This window comes from Tenebrio molitor, chromosome 1, assembly GCF_963966145.1.
Source record: "Tenebrio molitor chromosome 1, icTenMoli1.1, whole genome shotgun sequence".
Lineage (NCBI taxonomy): Eukaryota > Metazoa > Arthropoda > Insecta > Coleoptera > Tenebrionidae > Tenebrio > Tenebrio molitor.
In genome coordinates, this window is record NC_091046.1 from 46,028,898 (window position 1) to 46,047,375 (window position 18,478).

At 39.4% G+C, this 18,478-nt stretch overlaps 1 long non-coding RNA gene across 3 annotated transcripts in view; it reads left to right on the top strand.

The window, feature by feature from the left end:
• LOC138138880 (uncharacterized) overlaps nt 1-18,478 on the top strand; it is a 68,019-nt gene that overhangs the window by 7,363 nt on the left and 42,178 nt on the right. The window contains exon 3 of one of the 3 annotated variants that reach the window (XR_011162140.1): nt 1,179-1,410. The exons of the other annotated variants lie outside the window; for them this stretch is intronic. This is a non-coding gene — a long non-coding RNA (uncharacterized lncRNA). Of the gene's footprint in view, nt 1-1,178; nt 1,411-18,478 lie in introns of those variants that run through there. 3 annotated transcript variants of the gene reach the window in all.

Consider the following 18,478-nt stretch of genomic DNA (forward strand, 5'->3'; position numbering starts at 1 on the left):
AATTTTCCAGATTTTTATCGTTTTCTAGTTTTACAAAAATAAGTTTTTATTTTTATCAGAATATTTTCAAAACAGTGAAGATTTTCTTTAAAATTATCACAAATATAAAGCAGCCAAATGGTCTTTATTAAGGAATTGTATTTTTTGTTTCTCAACAAGCTGCTCATAAGTATTATTAACGCTATTATCTACATTACTATATTTTTTATATACTGAATGGCTCAAAAACATTTATCTTTTTGAAGAGTCGATTGTGGACACACCACTCGTCAGTATGCACATTAAAAACACAAACAACGCAAAAAGTAAGGTTAGATTTGTTTAAATCCGTGATCTGTAATCCGTGGTGCGTTCACAATCAGCTCTTCAATGCATACTTTGAACAAATTTGAAGTAAAGATATGTAGTGCCCCTTGTGGGGTCTCCACTTTGGGAAATCTGAAAAGTTTTCAGGGAATTGTAATTTTTGTAAAATTCCCAACAAACATCCCCCAGGTTTATTTTTTTTTATAGTGGTGCGTTTGGGTCCCAATCAGGCTCCTTAATTCCGTCGGTCGCCCTGATCCCTCCCGTCCTCCCGATTGATCGGTCCTGGAGCCTCCACCGGGCCCCCTTCCATTTGCATGGGGCCCCCGTCGCCGACCCTCCCCACGGCCGCGTTGAATATTGCACGATCGCGAATTGCGCGGTCGCCTCCACGACAATAAAACAGCGCCTCTTCTCGCAATTAGTCATAAATAATTAACCGCCCCCCAATTAATAATGAATTAATGTTTCGGGTGTGCGTGAACGCAGTTGGCGGCAGTCCTCGACTGGCCGAGATGAGATCGATAACGCAAAGTGTCGCGTGGAGGAGCTGATTAGCGGCGGCTGTGGGGGCGGGGCGGTCGCGGCGCGCCGACGTCGTGACGTCACGCGCCCCGCCGCCGGCCGCCGCAGGCACAAAATGGTTACTGCGCCACTGTGAGAGTGTGGAGACATGTCTAATGAGGGACTGTTATGCCGTGCCGCTGCCGCCGCCGCCCCCGGACCCGGGTCCTTCTCTTAAACGTTATTAAAACTCTCCTAGATGTATGGGCTACCGGCGCATCCGGCTCAATGACATGCGAGAATCTACCGCCATTAATATGTGACATCGAAACTAGAGACAGATACTTATGTAATGTCTTTTCGGACAGAATAATGGCGCAGCTTACCGTCTCCGAAGCTCCTCGCATTCCGGACAGATCCGGGAAGGCGGCGCACCGAAACTTACCCAAGAATTAGCATCTCCAAGAAACTACAAATTATTATCACTATTATTATTTATTCACACAAGCAACAAATGCTAAGTTTTTCGAAAACATAATTTTTGACATTTTTTACTCAACACAATACTTCTCTTTGAAAATAATAATAATAATTTTCGAAGATATTCGTTTTATTCTTATTGTCATTATCATTAAGGGCATGAATCGATGATGCTTTCTTTGTGTTTTAAATTATAACAAAAAGTAAATAACACAGGTCTCAAACTGGGACCTTGTGGAACTCCAAAGATTTGACCGTTCGTCAAATAATTTGTAATTATTAATAATTACAATGAGAATGATTAGAAGAGTTACTGAATCAAGTAAAAATTTCCAATGGTTTGCAAAATTATTTAATGAATGAATAAAAAGAAAAAGGAAAAGTTTTAATTTCCAAATTTTGTTTGCATGTTTTTGAAATTTTGAGAATTTTTGGGATACATATCTGACCGTAAGGGATGTTGCATCGGAGAAATGTCATCTTCAGCTCTTCAAAAATCTTTTGTGGCCGAATTTTGTCTCATCGGAAGCAAAGAACTTTTTTTTTGAAGAAGTACACAGCGTGGCTCAGCCTCCCCCACCGGCGAATCTGTGGCAGCTTCAGCAAAATTAATTGGATCGAATTTAATTTGGAAACAATCTGGCGGCAATTCCCGCCTTGATTGGGTTTTAATTCGGCGCCGCCCCCGACCGCCGCCAGGTGTTAATTACGTTGCGTTCCAATTAAAGCCGGCTCCAAGCCCGGGGTAATTCTGTTCGGGACAAGCAGTCGTAAAAAAACATACACACGGGTGTGATGTTTAGGGTGGAGGAGGGTCGGAGTTTACGGCAGCCGAGGCCCGCGGGGATGAATGAAGCGCTGTAGGGATAGACTACGAATTGCTTGGCCATTTCTGCTTAGTTTTTTCTTTTTTTTTGTCTCTCTCCTCTCCCTCCCGCACGAGGGTCGGATATAATATGTGCACCTTCTCGATGTCCACGTATTCTAATAATAAGGGGAGCCGAATGCTCCAGCCGTCCCAAAAAACCATTAAATATGGAAGTAATGGTTTTTTGGATTATCGTTATGGCGGCAGATATCGCCTTTCGGTTTAATGAGATGGCGTGGACTCGTGCTGATTTATTCCCTCGGAAAAAACGCCACATGTAGCGGACGCTGGCTGGAGTGGTGTCTTTGATTAGACCGCGCGGTCACGTGACCCCGCGGTCCAATCCGCGAGTGTAATTAGAGCGGGATGCAGATCCCGGCGCCTCCGCCACGCCGGTTCCTTTGTAAACTTTGTTGCACAACTATTCGTTGCCAACCTGGCAAAGCGAAAGTTGCCTAATGAATGTGGCAACTATGCACAGAATGGCAATTAAGAGCGATGATCGTCGCGTGGTCCGGTATTGATTCGTTTCCGGTTGCTACAAATTGTTCTCTATTCGAAGTTAATTCGATTCCGGTCTCAGTCCCGGACTACCTGCACGTCCCGGACTCGTCCTTTCACCGAAAAATCGTAATTATCCCCCGTCCGGATCCGGTTTAATTAGATCGGGCCACCTTGCAAGTCATTCATCAACCGGAATCGACCGTTTGTCCGGAATGTACCGGACACGGGCCACTCGACCGGACACGCTAAAACAGATTGCCTAATCAATTCCTTGTGTCCGAGCCGACTCTGATCAATCTAAATTAATCCCCACCGCCAGTTTCCGGCATCGACTCCCCTTTAAACGCCGCCGTTAAAAAAAGCTCGTTTCATTTCGGACGGTTCCCGCGCCCCGCGCCGCCTCCGCCCGCCACGGATCGAATAACAAAAGCTAAATCACGAGCTTCGCAACGGAAAACAACGTGATTAGCGCTTTCATCGCCAATTAAAAGGTCGACGCGAGCTTTCTTCGAGGTCTTTGTGGAAGGCGGGAATGCATTATTTTTCTCGGGGGCAGACAATGGGAAGCCATTAATTGGCGAAAGAGGCGAGACTGGGGTTTTAATTAGCCGCTAACTAGGGCATTAGGGTCGGGGAGTTTGCACCGACCGAGAGCTTTAAACCGTCAAGGTTAAATTACTCGGCCCGAGCTTGGCTTAATTTCTTTTTTGTCTGGTTCAAGCTGCGACAAAAAGATGCTAAAGGAAACGAGCTTAAAGTTCGCGTGGGTGTATAAAGCGAAAATATAAACATATTTTTCTTTTGTCTGCTCAAAGTTTTTGAAGGATTTTTGTTTATTTATCTTCACATTTGCTTGTTTTTTTTATTTCGTTGTTTTGGGTACAGGCTGGCCTACAAGTCACACACAAATTTAAATTCTTTGTCTCGATCTTGTTTACATGTTCGTCGAAATAATTCCACCAGAAAAATCAGCACGCTTCAGATCTGCAGAACGTGCTGGTCAATTGATTTCAAATCTTCGCGAGGAATGCATCCAAGGTGATGTACTGATGTATTGTGGCTCCAACTGTGTTGCCTTCCTGCTGAAATCACCTTTCTTTTCTGTCTTCCACCCCAAAACGTAGAAAGTTTTTAATCATGGCGCCATATTGCTCTTGCAATAATACCGTCATCTTCAAAGAAGTAAAGCCCCAGGATAAATCACTTATGGACTGCTGTTACTGGAAACGTTTAATCAAGCGGCGAATCATTGTTTTGAAGGGGGCAGGTCTGACGCAAAAATGGCGGCTCAAAGACCACACCGGGATAGAAATAATAAGATATTGATTTTCAAAATAAAACTTTTCCTCGATTAATTTCTTACTTGTATAGATAATATGCTTAAAGAAAGAACGAAATTATAGTTTGGGACATTTTTTCAAACCGTTGTAGACGTCTTGGATTTTCTCCTGGGCTATGAGTCATATCTACGCAAACGACGAATATCGGTCTCAAGTAGGCGCTACAAACCGACCGGAAAACACCGTCTCTCTTTCGTCTGTTTGCATGTAAAGTAGTCGACGTTTTCAGTTTTCAAGGTCACAGCCCATGAGAGAATCCAACACCTTCAAAGTCGTCACTTTTTGAAATTTCCGGATAGTGTTTTAGGGACATTTTCGGAAAACTGTTCTTTAAGAAAAAGGTTGTTAGAAACAAGAATGTTGTTTTTTCAAATTTCTTGAAAGTTGGCGTTGAAGAGTCGATTGTGAACGCACCACTCGCACCACCAAATTAAAAACACTAACAACGCGAAAAGTGAGTTAGATTTAAACAGCTTTCTCAGAGTTGAAATCCATGGTGGGTTCACAATCGACTCTTTAAGGCCAACTTTTTGATGGGACATTTTAATGAACACCCGATATATGATACGACAAGAGATGAAACTACTGTTTTTCTCGTGAGGTAAAAATTTGCAATTTCACCAACTAAAAAAAAACGTATTTCTTCGCGAGTAATAAATGTTTTTTTTTTCTGCGAAGATAATTCTACTTATTTTGTATTCATTTCTATAGCAAATTCGTCACTAGTGGTGAATTAGTATATTACACTATAAGTGATGACTATTTTTTCCAACATCGCTTATGAAAATGAGTCTCAATTTTAAATTTCTTTATAATTATTTTACCCCCAATTTTTTTAATTTTTTGAAGTTTCAATTAATGCAATTAACAGTGTTTTAAATTTTTATATTAATAAGTAGGTAGTAGATTGTTAATGAAGTAGATTGTTAAATAAATTTTCCTCACTAGTGAGTTTACTTTCTCTATTTTCCGCACTAGTGATGCAAACGCCTATTTTCCTCACTAAATTGAGTGATGAAAGAATCATTTTAATAATCGATGTTGGAAAAAAATTATTCCCGCATATTTTGTTACCTTTTCCTTTTTGTTAGGGTAAAAAGTGTACATAACCTGAAAAAGTGAAATTAAATCTTGGCAGGTCGCAATTTTCGTAGGGCCGGAAAAAATCTGTTCGAACCAAATCGTAAAATTCTAAATCCTCTTTTAAATGAAATATAAACCGGCCTCGTAGTCGAGCAAGAATGTAGCGGGAAAAAATGTAATATATGTTTAAATAGGGTAATACATCTCCGGTGTGTTTTTTCGGCGTCATATTTGCCGCCGCTCCCCGCTTAAATATTTACGCCAAACTAATCCATTTTTCCATTTTGCTTCGATCTGGCCGACCTGCCGAATCCCCCAATTATTACTTCTCCCGCCAGCAGGAAATTCCATCACAAATTCAAAGTCCTCCGAGATGGTGCGAAAGTTTTCTAGTTAGACGCGCAATAATATGAAGAGAATAGTCGAAAGTTTTCCATTAAAGGCAAATTTTGAATGTCGAGAATGGAAAATCGCGTATGAAAAGCCATTCACCGGAGTCAATGAAGCGCGAACCCGGGATAAAGTTTTTTCGCCCCGGCCCCGCCGGTCACCTCGCCGCCCCCGCCCCTTAATTAGGCCGCACCGTCCGATAATCACGCGTAACGGCGTGAACTCGTCGAAAAAACGGTCCTCCGCCAGTTGACCGTCCCCGCCGCCCCTCGCGCCGGCCAACGTTCAGACACCCATTTAGTCTCCGGCGTTTCTTATAATAATCTCGGGGCGAGCACGGGGTAGTTAGTTTTCGGGGGGTGTGGAGGCGGCGGCGTGGGGGGACAAGGGGGCGCCCCGACGCCGGCCTTTTTTAGTAATACGGAGAGCGGGATGTGTTTTGGTCTCCGGATAATGTAATGAGGGATTTGAGTTATGGCCTTATTAAATGGCCGCTTTTTGTTGTCTCCGTCCTGCAGTCCTGCATCAGCAGGACGCTCCGGAATCCCGAAAACATGCTAATGCCGATCGATCCGGCCCCTGAAATAATTGCGATAATGTCCACGCCGGCCGGGGGTGGGTTTTTCCGGTGAGTGCGGTCGCCCAGCTCCCGCATTAGCCGGAGCTTAATTCCGGAAAACAAAGCCGCGGTAGATACATTCCTCCCTGAGATTATGCCGTTATATATACGAGCGTTTCCCCGAAAGGAAAGCGTGTGTAGATATAATATATAGTGGTTGTCACGTGCATTATTTATATTACCCGCATCCGGGGGGATTGCCGTCTTAATGACATTGTTAACTTTTTTCCTCGGACGAGCTTTGCCAAAGCTCACGTCATCGATTTTAATTTTCCGCAAATAAAAAGAGAGCCGTGCGGGAGATGCTCATGTGGAAAATGTCAACCGTGGAATTTTTCTTCTGCCGAGGTTCGGACAGGCGCGGGGGGGAACTTGGCACCCTCCGCACAAATTAATTCGAATTTTTTGCCTCATTCGCAAAGAAAAATGGACAATGAACTCGTTCAAAAAAGTCGACTTTTTCATAATTTTTTTTGTCTTATTTCCTTTATTTCTCATCTAATATATCTTTGTTTTTTCTTTTATAATAGTATAATTTTGCAATTTGCAGTACTTGACTAAATTTCAAATTTTAGAATATACCCATTAGAAACAGCAGTGGTTTCAAGACAGATCCTTGTGGTACACCACCGTATAGATCACAGAGGTAATACATCACAATTTTACCAAACAGTTAAATTAATCAATTTATTCATTATTGTCTTCGAAGAATGCAAACGCTGATTGGTCTTTATCGTTTTTAATTTTTTTAATTTTTTTTCCATTTGCATAATTTTTGTGTAATTGTTAGTCAATTTGCGCAACTGGTGTTGGGGGCGGCTCCTCGGGCGGCAAAAATGCAAATGGTAAGAGGATGCGTGTGCGGCGACGGCCCGGGGCGCCCATCAAGTCCCAGGTACGTCCACTGCCGTCCCCGCATGAAATATGGGCGTCCGCTTGTTCAGTTGTGACAGGTGCCGAAAGGGGCGACACCGTCTCTGATAAATTGAAGTGGACCGGCACTGAAAAAAGATCGCACTAGGATTCAATCCACGTCCCGCGAAATATACCCCGTTCGACAATAAGTTGGGAGCGTTCGGCGTGGGGCCCCTCCATAAACGCCCCGTCTATCCCAAACGGCTTTGCTGAAATGGTGGCACTGCCACGCAAGCGGAACAAAAAATACAAAAATTAAATTATATTTTCGGTGTGTCAGCTACGTTATTAAGTGGTGAGCGGCCATCTTTGTTTTTTACACGACGCCCCGCCGCCGCCGACTAGTTTTTGATGTATGATGTAAAACTATATACGGGATCTTTAAAACTCTCCGTGGATCCGGCCGACGGACTGTCAAATTAATCAAAATTCCTTGAATGGTTTTTGCTCCACGTTATTAGACGCTTCCTGCTCCCTCGGGCCGCCGCCCACAAAAACTTCAATAACTGATACTCGCCCAGAGATGGCGGCAAACGGATCATCAGGCTGTGCAAAAACCGCCGGCCGAAACTCTAATTGTCGCGGCGGTCAGCGGAGCTAAGCAACGCCGCGTGCGGTCTATAGTTGGACGGGTGGCCGCCTAATAATCGTTCGGTAAATCGGGATACATTTTCGGCGTTTTTCCATTATCCTAACGGACAAAAATGAAATCTGTATCCTTCGCAGGAATCTGGCGGCGTCGCTCGAGGACCAGCGTCTCTCTTGTTTAAGATGCCACGAAAGCGGTTGAAAAATTAAATTTTCATCCGTCTGAATCGAGCCGGGTAAAGTTTTCGATTAGAGAACGTTGTGTGATGAGATATGATGTCGAGGTGACGGGGCCGCTTTAGGCACTAAAAATAATTTCGCAGCAGGACCTTGAACGTAATAAAAGCAGGTCGTTTGTTATGACGCCGGCCGTCGATAAGAAGACGGCGCTGTAAAAACACCGCCGCTGTAAACAAAGCCAGCGAAGATTCGTCACATTTTCCGCGAAAATAATTAGACGTACATAGTGCGAGCCCGGTTTGAGGTGTGCGGGCAAGAGTGTGCCGCTCGCCTCGCAGCTAATCGACGAATTTTCGGGGTTTTGGTCGGGTCTAGTTAATAAATCCATCTCGCCACTTTGATGTCGCAATTATAAAGTGAGCCGTTGGCGTAACGGCCGCGAGTTAATGCGGCGTTAAGGCAGCCGCCCCCAGGATCCGCGGTTAATATCCCTGTGTTGTCTAATGTGCTCCTATAAAACGGGTCCTATATCTTGCGGTTGACATATCTCGCACCTGTGCCTCTCAGCCTAAGCGTATTTACATACAAATATATGTGTACGTAGCCGCCCCCCGCCCCACTCGGGGCATTGATGTCTCATGCACGCCGTCGCTCAATTTCGAAAATTGAAAAACGAATTACCCCAAATGCCTCGCATGAAATAAATATCGTCGGGGATGTAACGCGAGAAAGAAAGGAGGCAGCAGGTACCTGCGTAAGGAACGCCGGAATAATTAGCCCGAATATTGGTCGACGTATTGAAATTGATTTTTAAATTTCGTCTTGTTCACTCTACACCCTGTGTTTATTTTAGTGCGGGGGGGCATCGGAAGGGAGCGCTCGAATCGATTAGAATTCCGCGGGGGAATTATCGGGAGCGGAGTGCCGCTCTTGGAACAGCGCGACAGGCACTATTAAGCTTTGTGCCTTTGATGATTTTCTCTGCATCTCATTTTCGTGTGTGTGGGAATCGAATTTGAAGAGATGGAGTGGTGAATACCAATTGATGCTCTACAAGCAGCTTTTCTTCCAGGCATCGCGCTCCCAACTAGCCCGGAGATTTAATTTGAATTCGGCCCCCGGAATGTAGACAACCCAACGCGCGGCCCCAATTAAAAACTCAACAAATTAAACGAAGCACCGCATAGAAGCCAACATTTCGAATTTTTTTATCGAGAAATTAAATATTTCACTGCAGTTTCTGCATTGCGACTCGCTCAAATTAGAAACTTACCTTACCGGCAGAATTACTGGTTGCCTATTGCATGCGTAATGAGAGCCGCGAAGCTGATTAAATGACCGCGGAAAAATGATTTGTGACACCAAAGAGTGTAAAATCTAGCTGTTTGAATCAATACATTCGTTGATTGGGCCAGAAATAAAATCAAATCCATTTAACTTCCGTAGAAGGTTTAAAGAATGCAATTTAAACCTATCTGAGACCTTGGTGACAATCGGAATCGTTGCATTTTGATGTCGAATGTTTAAGAAACTTTTGTTGAACTCGTTTGAGGCAGTTTATACAAGGAATTCCATACCATTGCACAATATTCTAATCTGGCTTTTCAACGCGGCAAAAAGTTTAGAAAGATATTATTGTGCTACTTGTTATGTGATTAAAAAATTAAAAAGGATATTAGACCGTTGTGGAAATGGATGATGAAGAGTTGTAAGTTCCTGATGATGTCTTGGACCGCGAGGTACCATATGTTGCCTAAAAAATCAAAATAAAAAAGAATTGGAATGAAAACCAGTGAGCGAAAGTGAAGTGAACGAAAGAGAAATCTTCACCCTCTGGTAACTATAGGACAAGTTTTTACGTCTGCCAGCCCAGTAGCATTTAATAGAGCAGTCGTACAGAATGATTGTATTAACTGGAGAGGTACAGGGGTGATTTATAATTTATGTAGATTAACGTAAGTCTGGGTGTCGGGTTGGTTATCTGAAACGTCCCCAAATCGCGATTTTGGTCGTGGAAAGCTGGCTAAATAAGGTCCCTTAAAGGCGCCGTTATTTATTTTTCATTTCTATTGAACGGCGCCGAATCTCTGGATCGAGCCGGTATCCACAAGTTTATTTTTGGCTTCCCCATATTAGCGGATGCAGAGTATTTTTTTTAAACAGCCCGAGGCTCTCTCCTCCACTGTATCGGAGAAAGTTTATTACATGGAGGTCGCATTAGACGTCGGAGTCCTTTGCTCCGTCATCCATAACACTCGAATCTCGAAGTCCCATTTGCAATTTTAAACGGATCCACGGATCGACCGTATTCCGGTAATTACCCGGAGTTGTGCTTTTTCGTTATGAGGAGGATAATATCGGCGTTGTCTAGTTAGAAGGTGCGCCCAAAGGGACGACACGATAATTGTTTTTCCTTTCAATTTGTTGAATTCCTCAGACGAAAGCAAAACAATATCAATTTACGTATGCGTTCCAATCAAATATAAGGAAAAAGGGAATAACAAGAGGTGAGAAAGAATAAAACGCCATCGCGTTCGAATATGTGCGCGCCGCGGCCGAGAACAAAAAGAACTAATTTTAACTGAAGAGGGAAAGAGAAAAAATATTTATAATTCTCGAGTGGAAACGGAAAAAGAAGTAAACGTGTCTCTGGGAGGGAGCGAAGAGAAGTAAAGGAATATGAATCCCCGGGGACGGTGCAGGATGGAGAATCTAATTGCTCGGGGGAGCGAGAGAGAGAGGACGGCTTCCTGGACAAGTCTTGCATATATGATGAAATAGACAAAGGAATTGTAATATCTCTGCAGATAGCCTCCTCGTTCCTCCGTCGAGCGAGAATAAACAGGGAGAAGGTAATTTAGAGCGCTTAATGCGTTTCTTTGCATCGAACGGGGGCGGCTGCGGCGTCAGCACAAACTATCAAAATAAATGCATCAGATGAACCAAACGGAAACCGACCTGGCCACCACAAATTTAATTCCACCCGAATCCTTAACGAGTACAACAAATTACGCCGCCCCCACTTTAAAAATTAACCGACACTGTTCAGTATCCTCCAAGACCGACAAATTATCCGTAATTTCGTTACTTATTTACACTTTACCTTTTCCTCGTTCGCAGATACAGATCGCAACACAAAGAGTCAACATATGTGAAAGAATCGCGGGATTCTTCAATTTCGTTATTACGAAGTGCTTGGATATTATAGAGTTATGAAATAAATATCCAGGAAAAATTGAAATTTGTTTTTATTTCGGCTTTGAAATTCCGACTTGAGCTGGTTTTTCGGCGATTGCGAAAAGTGACTAAGTTTGTGTCGTGGTAGGCAACCAGTAATGCGGACGATAATGCAGAATTCTAACTGGGAGATTTGAAAGGGCCAATAAAAGTGTCAGATAAATCAAAATTTCAATTTATTTTATTAGTGTCATTGCTGAGGAATCTAAATATAAGATTTTGTGGGCGTCGCAGTTAGATAAAATTTTTCAAAATTGACACACTATAATTTGAAAAATTCGAATTAAATAATTACATTGATTTATACCGAAATTTATTAGAATGCGTTCTTGTTTTGTAGATTTCTACTAAGTTATTTAAATTTGGACATCAAGAAATTAAATTTTGGAAAATGTTTACAACTTTATTGAGAATTTAATTGTCGTAATTGTCAAATAACAAACAGAAAGAGAATAAAGGAAATAAAACACAACGTAAAATTTTAAATAGAAGGTTAAGAAGGTAATATCGTCATTGTTGGAGGATCTTATGTAAGAGTTCGAAAGTGGATTCATTGAAGCAAATGTCAGTTACATATCCAGATTTTTCAAACATTTTCAAAACAATTGCATAAATGGTTCTTATCAAAATTGGACAACAGAAATCACAATAACATTAAATTTAGGTGAAGTTAAAGTACCTAGATACTTATTAACTTATTCATTTGCGAAACAGCAAAGTTTTAAACATAATTTCTCACAAGGTACATATTATACAGGGTGAAAATGAAATATAATTAAATTAGGAAATTATGTATTTTAGATACCTAAGATTTAAAATAGGTACAAGATAGGTATCTGTCAGGTCAGGCCAAATCAGGTCAGGTCAGGTCAGGTCAGGTGAAATTAAAAATAAAAATTTGTTTTCTACAGGGTGTTTCTGAAATACGTATGTTAATTTTAACTGGTAATAGAACTCGTCAAAAGGAACAACTTTTCTATCTACCATTTTGCCGAAAAACGATGTTTAATTCCAAAAAAAATTGGAGAGATTTTTCACTAAAATAGCCCTACGCCACTAAATACTGCAATGGCTAATTGAGATCAGCGCTAATATGAAAAAAACTTCCATTTTCATCCAGAAAACGTGTTTTAACGCCGAAATCGAAATTCAAATAAATCTACCCGTATAGCAAAAAATCCACTTTCTAAGAATCTGGTTGTTTCACGTTTTTAGGTAGCTTACTTTTTGAGATATGAACGGTTTTGGGAAAATCTTTCCTAGTTACGCAACGTTTTTCGCCAAAATGGCAGAGAGAAAAGTTGTTCCTTTTGATGAGTTCTATTACCAGTTAAAATTAACGCACTTATTTCAGAAACCCCCTGTATTTTGTCACAAAAAAAAAATTGTGAAAATTTCTTCTGTACTGAGATCACGTTTTATTTTTTCCGCTGCTTTCAGTTAACAAAGAAGAAACAATTCGTATTTTTTTTTAAATTACTCTGTACATAAAAAATAAGTTGAGAATAAGAACTAAAGACTATTGTTCTTAATAAACTCGTGTACAATTTGTTTATCTGCTTGAACAATTCAAAACCTAAATTCTTCTTCGCAAGAAAATATCAAGAGATATTTAGTGAATTATAATAATTATTAGTGAATCACTCAGTACATACATATACAAATAATAAATGTAAATTTAATACAAAAATTACGAAACATTTATTATCAAAATGCAGTTATTTTATAAAACAATAAAAAAAGTATTACTCTACATTTTGTTAACACAATAAAATCTTGAATGAGTAGATAAGTATTGTATACACTGGGTAAATCATTTAAATTTGTTTGTATTTATTTGAATAATCTGGAGCAATTCAAAATTTATTTTGTACTTGTTAATATTTAATTCTAAGATAATTAACACAGAGCCATAAAATGTTTAGTCACTACAGGCTGATAATGAGCCCGACGGAATTGAAAATGCAACCCACAATACATTTGCAAAGTTAACGTGGATTTTTGTTTTTTTATTTAAAAAACATAAGACATAGTTTCGCAGTTTCGTAAATTTTGACATAAACGTCATTCGCTTGGTTAAATGAAATTGTGAAAAAACGAAGAGTTTTTGGGAAAATGTTTGCATAAACGCGCAGCGGCAGAAGCATTTTTATTACATTCGTCATAATCAGGATCATGTCCGTTTTCTCATCGTTCAAATACATTTTAATCGTCGTATTTTAACTTTTTCGTAAATGTCAGTTGTGACAAATAAAATTATTATAAAATCAGAAGCAAAGCAAGCCATCATGGACTAATAATTTTGTTTTAAAACAATACGATATTTAAAATATCCACGTTAACTTTGGAAATGTATTGTGGGTTGCATTTTCAACTCCACCGGACTTATTATCATTCGCGAAATACTCTGTATAATAAAAACTTGAGTTAGGTATTTATTTATAAACTGGGTGAGCCAAACATTTTATTTGCTTTGTTTTCTTTAACATTATAGCATAATCTGGTCAATTAGTAAAATAACTAAAGTACGAAGTTTTTTGGGATTCGATTTGAAAATCTTAGAAAATTAGATTAATTCGAAAAATTTCATATAATTTAGAGCTCTTGTAATTATTTTGATAAATCTGAACAGCAGCTGCAAATTTTTTGATCAAATCAATTTCACGAAAGTACATACAGTTGGTTGCAAACAAAACGGGAACTGTCAGAATCAAATTAACACATTTTTACAATTTTTTCATAGTGTAAAACCTTCTTTGGAGAGATAGGTTAGAATTATGGTCAAAATTCAATGACATTTTAAAAAATTATTTGCTAGGTATTGTCAACTAGACAATTAATTGACAAATACACAAAACCAAATTTACATTAGGAAAATTTTTCTTTCCCGTTTTTTTCGCAACCAACTGTACATAATTAGAACGGTAGAGATCTTTTTTATGAAGAACAAAATTGAAATTCAAATAGAATGACATTCTAGAAATCACAAACGATGATTAAAAACAGTCAAATTAATCTTCTACCATTTATTCCTTTTTGACAATTTAAAAAAATCGGAACGAAATTACATTATGTATTTTGAAAACATTGAAATGATTTTTGTCAAATTTCGAAAATGAAAAGAAACAAAAGTTTGAGTTATTGCTGCAGTTTGCTATAACAAATTATCACAATTCTCAAAGTATCAAAAATAAATACACATAATTAATCTGATTTTTGGGCCATCCAGTATATTAGGTGCATGTGAATTGGTGTTATTTGAGAGAGACCGAAGAGATTTTCTTTCTGCATTATACTGTCATTACAGTGTGACAATAGCGTCGTGGCATTTTGGAAAATTTTCTTGTCAACAGTGAAATGTGATGTGAGATCGTGGAGAGCTTTTCATTTATCGTGAATCGTTGAAAGAGTCGATATCCCTTTTTGTTATTTTTCCTCTTTCAGTCGTCGGCGTCCTGTAAATCTCCGTCCGGATTTCATAACAGTCCTGTGGTTATAATACTCTGTATATAAGCGTCCGATGGCATCTAAAACGTCCTATAAAAATCCTATATTACTAAATGTACTCGACAAAACTTCATAAATATTTATGCCCGTCAATATCGGCAATAATACCAGTTGGCAGTGCCGTCCTTAGCAGCGCTAATTTGAAAAATGCAACAGGCCCTCTCAGGACGTCGTCCCGTCCCGGCGCATAAATCTCGTCGGCCGTCCCCGGCCGGCATAACTCATGATTTGTTTACCGCCCCCGCTTAATTAAAGGAAAAACTCCGGGAGACGGCAACGTCGCAAGGTGAACGTCACCAGAGAAAAGGAGCGAAAGGAGAGCGTCGAATCGTCGGAAAAGCGTCCGAATTTCCCTTCGACGGCGCACAAAACTGATTCTTTCTCGCGATCCATTAAAATTATTTGAGCACACTATGCTATATATGATGTACATAGAGGGAGCGAGAGGGCGGATGGCCTAGGCGGCGGTGCGACGAGGACGGATGGCGGGCGGGGCCACGGCGCGGGGGCGGATACAATATGGCGGATACATCCCCCACTCGTACCCCTCCAGCCTCCCGGCATCATGCACTAAGAATTATAATTGCATATAATATGTACGCGTGTGTATATGAGAGAAGGACCGCAGGAGCCATAACTCACCGGATCGGGCCGGTCCGGCCCTCGAGAGGACTCCGGTCAGAGCCGAGATATTGTATTAATTATCATCTAATTACGGTTATTTATTGTCGTGCTAAACTGGTGAAAGGGCCTTTGTCCTCCGGGACATAAATTACCGACGGCGGACACAAAGAGATGCGCGCCGATCCAGGGCCGGACGGAAGGAAGCAATTAAACTTTTTACATATTATAAACATTTCATTTCGTTACGTAATTGCCCCGTCTCGGTCACAACCAATTAAACACAATTAGAATGGGAACGATACGAATAATTTACCGAGATCCGGATTTTCAAACTGGGACTTCGTTAGCATTATTCCGGGTTAAATTGCCCGAGGGCTATTAACGCCGGAACAATTTCGGACGATCGTCTATTAATGAAATCACGGCGTAATTGCCGCTCTTGCGAAATTAGACACGTTTATGTACAGTTCGTTGCACGAAAGAGACGAACCTGGTTTCTGTGTCGCCGCGATTATGACAAGAAACGAGGAAATCGTCCGACCAAAACGATTTGGCGTCGTGAAAGGAATCAGAATGTGAACCTGTTTAATTGGTTTGATTTGTGCCGAAATTTGGACGTTAAATGATGTTTTGAAAAACTGGAAATTTTTAAAAAAGCAATTTATATCGTACAGGCACTGTTTTGTTGTGTTTCTTGTACGTATTATTTATTTATAAATGTAAAGGTGGCGATTTAAAATCTGTTGCTTTGCTTATTAGTTTTGTTACAGTTTGAAAATTTTTTGAAAAATGGGACTGGCAGAATTTCAAAAATTTTGAAATTCAGTAATATTCTAAATAAGGTTTTTCTAGTGAAAGTAATACAGTATGACTTTCTCATTCTACTCCGCCACAAGATAAATTTAGCATTTTGTGGTAGTGTTGAGGTGTTTTTAAAATTAAGAAATTTTTGACGTTTCGAAAAAAATTGTTTTTGAAAATTAGAAACTACCAAAATTAAATCGTTCAGAATAGAACAACTATTACAAATCTAGTAACGGTCTGGCGCTTTGATATTTTTAACGAGTCTTCCGACTTAAAAGAAAAGTATATCTATAGTATTTTCATTTGACTCTGATGGCTCGACCGATAAAACTATAAAAATCAAATTATCAGCAAAGGGTATTATACTTTACCTACTAAGTATTGCTTTGTAAATTTATCCGAAAAATATCTTAGAATTTTTTGAATCTAGACTGATTCACATAACTTTCCGACCCTAACGAAATTTAAATGCAGCCAGCAATACGTTTTTCATTCATAACTTGATCCAAAATCATGAATTAATTAAAGTTTTGTATGGTTTGGACATCCCTAACAAAAGGAAAATGTTTTTTCGCTAATGTAAGTCTGTTTCCTCTTTCTATAGTTAAGTACTATTAAAATATTTATTTATTTATTACAGTAAGCCCGGGTTACTCAACTCAATTTTAGCTAAATTTTTTAATAAGACTTGTCCTACTTTTTTTCTGTCCGCGATTGTAGATCCTTTCATCATTGGAGCATATTATTTCAGAATTGTACAAGAAGGAAGTGTCAAGTAATTGTCAATAATGTCAGGAGTGTCCACTGTTCAGATTTCATAGTAACAAGTTATCACTGAATAATGTATTACTGGTTGCATTTAAATTTCGTTAGTGTCGGAAAGTTATGTGAATCAGTCTGTATATTCTTACGTTACTGGAAACGTAAAACACTACAAGCAGTGCTAGCAAAATTTAAATTAAGCTGTACAGTAGTACAGTAACCTCCAAAAATGCAAAATGCCGCTTTATTAATTTAGTGAATGTTACAGTGTTATTAATCGAGCCGTCAGAGTCATCTGAAAACACTGTAGTGTTGTTTAACAAATTTTTATCTTTAATCTTGTATGATCTTAGATTATTCCAAGATTTTTTTTTAAATTCGCATTAAGATAGTTTTGAAAATAAGAATTTTTGTAATTCGAGATAAATTTTGTCTTAATTGTGTCATGTACAGTGTGTTTGTCATAAATGAAACAAATTTTATCCCTTATTGTTTTGATTAAAGCATCTGCATCGACATATACTTACACAGAAATAATTTAATTCATTTTTCGAAAATATCTGGACCTTTTGTATCTACATAACGGAGGGACTAATAAAAAATACATGTGTGATCGATTTTTATTTATTTTTTTCGGGATTTACTTTTATAAATGCAGTTTTTACATACCTAGTGTTTTATCTCTGTGATCGCCAAAATTTTCTTTTTTAGAAATACATAGGTATTTCAAAAACATATTTTAGAAAATATTTACCCCCTGCCTAGACATATTAACATATTATTTTAGTTAATGAACCCGAAGTTTTGTTCTTGAAAGAGAATTTTTCCGTTTTTCAATTTTAAGAACTTTTGGAAATTTTGGAATTAGAGTTCTTTCATTTTTATTTTCAAATTTATTATCAAGGTATTTATCTATCCCTGTCGGTTCAACAATTTCAAAATTATTCAATCTAAAATAATCCAAGATTTTCAGAAACATCAAAATCCAAAACGTACATTAGATACTTCCATCGTCAAAACAAAAATTGATTTTTGAGCTTTTAAATGTGACTTTTTTTATTGTCTTTGTTTTCACTCTATCCACTTTATCACTTTATCAAAAAATATTAAAAATTCAGATTTTATTGTTAATGTTTTTTCTTGTGGAGCTTTTTTAAAGCTGATTTCAAGGTGTAATGAGTGTATAATTGGTTGCATACTCTTGGCTAGCCAGGTGAGCTTTGCGAGTTGGGGGCGCATTAAAATCGTTTTGGTCGTGTTGCGAGTTATAAAATTTCGGAATCGGCCACGCCGCCGCCAGGCATAGGTGCACAGAAGGCGTCATCAATTACTCCGGAGGCAGTCACGTTCGGCGGCCGGGCAATATTTCCTGGTATCGAAAACAAAAGCTCGTATAAGGACGTTTTCCCAGATACATTTTTCATGTAAATGGTGTCTCATATCGCATAAAGCAATCGTTTACAATACATAAATCCGCGGAAATCAAAGCTCTTGGCCGGTGCTCGTTTACCTAAGCTTAAGCCCCCTCGCCAGGGCCATCTGTCGACCGCCGCCCGTATTACGGCCTTACGACGGACACGTTCCTGCCGGCCACCGTATAAGCCAATTCTGGTCTGGTGGCCGCGATCGTATAACGATTTGCATAAAACTGAAGGAGAGATGCCGTATAGATTGCCATGTATTGAGGCGGACGTTTTATCGGATGTGTTTCCATAACGCATCCATTTTACATTTGTTTATCATTCCGGCGAGGATTCCACGCAACAC